Consider the following 6,000-nt stretch of genomic DNA (forward strand, 5'->3'; position numbering starts at 1 on the left):
GGCAAACAACCTGCAGGTTGAAATTTGTATAAATCACATCGGCCACTGTTATGAATAACAACTATGATGGTAGAAATCGAGTTTAATTCAGATCATTTGTGGACTGAAAAATGGGTGAAAGTCGCAACAGGATTATACTCAACGAATAACGCACCCAGTGCTCTCGCACCGCATTTATTCTGTGCCTGCCGTTGCCTCTCTCTTGCTGCTTTCTTTTCTTCCCTGAGGGTGTTTTACTTTCCTCTTATTTGTTTTTATTGTATTTTCAATAGAACAACTGGGTGCCAGTAATTGTGCAGTGAAATTAGTATTGAGAGTTGAGACTCTAGTTTCTTTCCTATTTTCTTTGTTGTTGTTATGTGGCAGTTTAACAACTTTCATGAGACTGGAGATAAGTTTGTATAGTTAAAGTATGATGTGTTTGTTAATATAAAAGGGAAATTAGCATCTCGTTAGGAGTTGATTAATGGTTCTAACTCCGATCGCCTGATGTCTCTGAGTGCCTGGCTTTCTAACTCTGGTGCATGGTCTCAGCATATTCAATAGTTATGCAGAACTTGAAAAACAACCTAAAAGGCATCCACAAGAAATAAAAAAGGCACATTTTCCTGCACACTTAGTGAGAGGCCATCTCTGGCCATTAGCTTGCCTTGCATTCTGCCCTAACTCCATGTTCTGTACTGTGGTGTTCTATGTGGTACCCAAATAGTCAATACTTCAGCATATGGAGGCTGTATTATTGCACATGTTGGAGCAAATTTTTTAAGGGAGCTTCAATCTTCAGTTTTGCACCGGCCAATACTTGAGGGCACAGATAGTGGCTGGAGCAAGCGATTTCATTAGATGTCAAACAGTCTGTGTTGTGGGCACAGTCAGATGTTTAGGTGTCTAAATGATCTGTTTAGGTCTAGGAGCAGAACTGAAGGCCAGCTTTTAAAGGGCAGTCCATTATTTATTTTAATGCAGAGTGAACACTTAGGCTCCATCTCCTGGGGTGTTCTGAGCACCCTCAAATTCCCATTGACAAAAGGGGGAAAGAAGGGCTTTTTTCTGACTACAGCTGTGTTCGTTAGAGGCAAGGCAAGGCGTGGCTGGGTATTTCTGGTGCCCATACTACAAGCTAAAGGCCATTTGGGGCCACAATTAGTTCCCCATGTTGCATCTTCCAATATGCATAAGTGGGCACAAACAAGTGACTGCGTGTGTAAAAGATACAGTTACACACACAAAACAGGTACCAGCCTGGATATTCTGCATGGATCATTTCTCTCTTTGTTTGAGAACATACGTATTTTGCAGGAGGAACGTAAATACCTAGTTTTGAAATCACGACCCTTTGTGTCACAAGAACTCCACTGGCTATAGAGCACAGGTGTTAAATTCTGTTTCCTCTGTCTGTTTCTAGTGTACTCATCAACATAACATCTAGGTACCAACGGCCTGATCCAAAACCCAAGAAAGCCAATGGAAAGGCTCTCAGTGATTTCAGTCGGCTTTGGATCAGGCCCCAATTTATTATAAATCATTCACTGTCTTCTGCAGAGTTGTTATTCTTTTATGTTCACTGCTAACTATTGGGCAACAGTAGATAAAGGCTGCATAAATAGAGTATCTATAAAGAAGACAGAGTGTGTTCCTTTATTCAGAATCTTTTCTCTCTCTCTTTTCACTGTACCTCCTGTTAGTTGCTTGGCAACCACAATAATATTATTGCACATGCACGTTACATTAGCTATTACCTGCAGTCAGGATTTATTTGTCATTTTCGTTTAGCAGATAGAAACCCGGGATATTGAAGGCTACACTAATTGCTGTGCAGAGCAGCTGTCAAAGGGTAGGTAATTCCCAGCATTAAGTGATTGACTCACATATTCACACACTCAACAGGATTCGATATTTCACTCCTTAATACTTGAACGGAGGTTCTTTAAACCGGGATTGTGGTTTATGGAGGATAGAGACACTATAAGGTGCTTATTTTGGTGGCAAGCAGAAAGCTCTGTTTAAACCTAAATTGGTTTGCACTGCATCATCTCCAGACACCCAGCAGTACTGACTTGCCCATCTTTTATCATGGGGGTGCAAATATCTTTTTGCTGGGCTGTGTTTTCTTGTTCTGTGAGGAAAGGCCAGGCATGTCCTCAGCGCTGGAGCGTGGCTCTTACATCTTACTAACATATTTAGAATTTGTATTGAGGTAGTGCCTGTAGCCCCAATCGGAGATCTGAGCCCAGTTGTGCTTGGCGCTGTACACCCACCCAAAGACAAGAAGGTTCCTTCTCAGAAGAGCTTACAATCTATCGCTATGTCTACACTGCCCTGGAGTTTGGACTACAGGGGTGTGAATAATGATGCACACCAAAGTGCTGCGCTGTAACTCCCCCGTGTGGACGTTGCAGGTGCAGACCAAAAGGTTCCTACTTTGCTTTGATGTAGTCTTGTTTGAAGAGGACATGCCCTCTGTGTAAAATGAGATACAACCAACTGCTGGGGGGAGCACAAGGGAAGGCTGAGACTGTTAGAGTTTTTTTTTTTTTTTTTTTTTACCACTTCTAAAGGCCCCTCCCCCAGCCTAGCGGGAGGGACCACTGGACCCAGGAACCAAATAATTTCTTGGGACAACTAATGAGAAAACAGGGAGTGAGGTGACGGTCAAAGGTTCAAAATCAGGGTACCGGATGGGGACACTGAGCAGAGAACCCCGGACCAAGCCTACAGCCCATTACAGTGGAATTCCGCAGGAAGCCTTTGAACACCACTCATTCCTCCCTCCCCCCCGCCCCATGTGTTTGTTCCTATTTTATTATTGCTAATAAAAAGTAACATACTGAATGCTGGGGAAAGCAGTGTGGAGCTGTCATCCACCGCGGCTCCAGAACCCCATATCCCTACAGGGAGAGGTGCAAGGGAGACGCTCATCACTATAAATACAGTTGATGTTTCTTCCTTAAAACATGATATAAGATACATGGGCTGGAGGGGTGTGATTATAGAACCCAGGAAGGGAGAGAGCGGAGGAAGGGCGCTGGGGATGGAGTGCAGGACTCTTTATTTTCTGTTCAATGTGAGCGGGGGAAGCTGGTGGCACCTGTAAGAGGGGAGGAGAAACTGAAGTGTCTTCTGAGCTCATTTACAGCAGTGGGTAAAAGCTCATGATACACCTGATTCAAGATCAGGTAGGCACTACCTAGACCAGGGGTCGGCAGCCTTTCAGAAGTGCTGGGCCGAGTCTTCATTTATTCACTCTGATTTGAGGTTTCGTGTGCCAATAATACATTTTAACGTTTTTAGAAGGTCTCTTTCTCTAAGTCTATAATATATAACTAAACTATTGTTGTATGTAAAGTAAATAAGGTTTTTAAAATGTTTAAGAAGCTTCATTTAAAATTAAATTAAAATGCAGAGCCCCCCGGACCGGTGGCCAGGACCTGGGCAGTGTGAGTGCCACTGAAAATCAGCTCGCGTGTCGCCTTTGGCACACGTGCCATAGGTTGCCTACCACTGACCTAGCCCAAAGAGCTGCCAGTCACCCTATTTTCTTCTTTAGTCTATATTGCTTACAGTTATCATGTACTGCAGTATGCCACCATGGACTAAATTCTCCCCTCAGATACACTCTCATGCATTTCCCATTGTCTTCAGGAGGAAGACAAACGTGTGAGAAACAGACTAATCCCAATAGGCTAAAATTTCAGACAAGGGCGTGCACTTTTGTGTCTGTGCAAAAAAGATTTTGTAAAAGATACACCCCTGCGAGTGTCATTTGTAACTTACCACGCTTTTCTGCACTGTCAAGGCTGTTGCGCGTGCAAAAAAGTGTGGAGGAGCTGCTGCTGTTAGGTAAGGCTGTAGGAGTGGCTGGAGAGCTCAAAGGCAATGCAGCACTGCTCTGTGAATGCTGGCCAGAACAGGGCCTGGTTCAGATGGGAGTTCTGCTCTGAGTACTTTAAGTGGAGGTACAGTTAAGACTAAAACAATGTATTTGTTTAACACAAGCTCTTCTTGGGACAATGTGAAGAACACCACCACAGACATGGGGCGCACAATCACACACCCATTCTATTGAAAATGTAGGCCTCTATACCTGTCTAATGTAGGCTGTCACTTCAATCTGATGCTGCCACGAGAAATTCGTGAACACAAATCTCTTTCCCTATTGGTGTCAGGTTTTTAATGTATAGTTGAAATCCAAAGTTGTATATGATGACATTTATTTCCCTTTAATATGCCAGGATTATGTGTGTTTCCTTGCTCACTGTGAAGAACGTATAACTTGGTAAATGATGTTAAAATCAATGGTGCAGAAGCAAGTTCCCACAAATCAGTCTCACAAAGCTGACAGAGGAGACAAAATGTTCCTTTAAACTGGGCAAATGGAAGCCTTACGTAGTCTGTTGCATGTGCCACTCAGCTGAAACATACAGGGACTGAATGTTTTGAAAGCTGTAATGTAAATACAAGTGATTATTGGAAAGATACACTATGAGTGAGCCTTTGAAAAGCATCGATTTGATTTTCAGTATAGGGATGTGCATGGGTTATGTAGTGAGTTTTGCGTTTGTCACGAGATTTCTTAATGCTTAGGAGAGCCGTTTATTGGGCCAAAATAACATGAGCTCTATCTTGCAGCACTCTTTTACTTCCTGGGTGATGGAGATTATACCATGAGAAGACTAGCTCTGGGGTTATTTCGGGTTCATAAGTGGCTCCCTAAAGGAAAACCATTGAAAATAGCACACGCTGTGGTGTCTCACAAGGTAAAGGGGAGGCAGGACTCAGTTCCAGCAAATATAAAGTGGATTCTTTATTGAAGTTACTGGAAAGAGACAGAGGGCAAGATTTTAGTAAATAGGTGTCTCAAGTTACGTTTCTACATTCACATGAAGGCACCTAAATAAGTGGCCTGAATTTCAAAAGTGCTGAAGATCCAGTAGTACTGATGCTAAACTGTGAAAAGACTCATGTCAAGTCAGTGGGAACTAGTGGGTTCTCAACACTGTTGAAAGTAAGGCCTTAATTTAGATACTGCTTTATGAAAATCTCAAGTTCTCCTTTGCTCTGTAGCTCCCAGACTAATTCAGAGCATGCTGCCTCATGCCATCACACAGAGGCCCCCAAGTCTTGGTTTAAAGAGACTACAAATACAACTATCAATATGTAATGGCCCTATCCTACTCGGTTACCTCCTCTGGCACCATTCTTCTTGTGGTTTTGACGGATAGACCTGGGTTCTTCTGGGTCCCGTCTCTAGCCTTGCCTGAGTGTTTTCATTGTCCTGTCCCAATACACAATCACTTGGCAGTTCTTCCACCTCCCTGCCAAAAATACCAGCGGGTGCTGCTTGGAAGGAAAAATTTCTAACTATTGTCTAACCCTGACCCAGCCAACTGATATATGGAGATTCCCAGGGAATAACCCAGAGACATACAGTGTATCAAACCAGGTAATTGTAATAAAGGTAAACATTAATTAACAGTGCAAACAAATACTCTTATGGTCACCAGTGCCCAACCCTGTGACTTACTCCAGAAGGGAATAATGTCCAACGTGTACTATACTAGGGCCCTGGCTGGCTGGTGAGGGTGATGTGGGTGGATGAGCAGACAGCAAGTTAGGACACAGTTGTTGAATAGGTAACTTCCACCCAGTGGCCCCAACTACCTAGCTAAGGGTTGATGCACTCACAGACTCCATGACGTGGGTGATCTTCAGGTTCAAATCCTGGCCTGGCTCCCTCAGCAGCTGTAGGAGGGGTCTGACAGTCTCAGTCAAGGCCCATGCTATCCTATGCTGCTCATGTGGAATTTTTCACTGCCAAAAGTATCCTGCTTCTGCCTCTGGGGTAACTTTCCCCATAGAGGGACTCAGGGAACAGGCACAGACTATATAAAAATAATTCTAAAAAAATCACAAATCCTCATTTCTTATTCTGTATAGCCCAACTGCAGGTTAAAGCAGGCAGGAACTCCAGAGCTAGCAACAAGAAGGATTTCTTGCTGC

This window comes from Emys orbicularis, chromosome 10, assembly GCF_028017835.1.
Source record: "Emys orbicularis isolate rEmyOrb1 chromosome 10, rEmyOrb1.hap1, whole genome shotgun sequence".
In the NCBI taxonomy this organism is placed as follows: Eukaryota; Metazoa; Chordata; order Testudines; family Emydidae; genus Emys; species Emys orbicularis.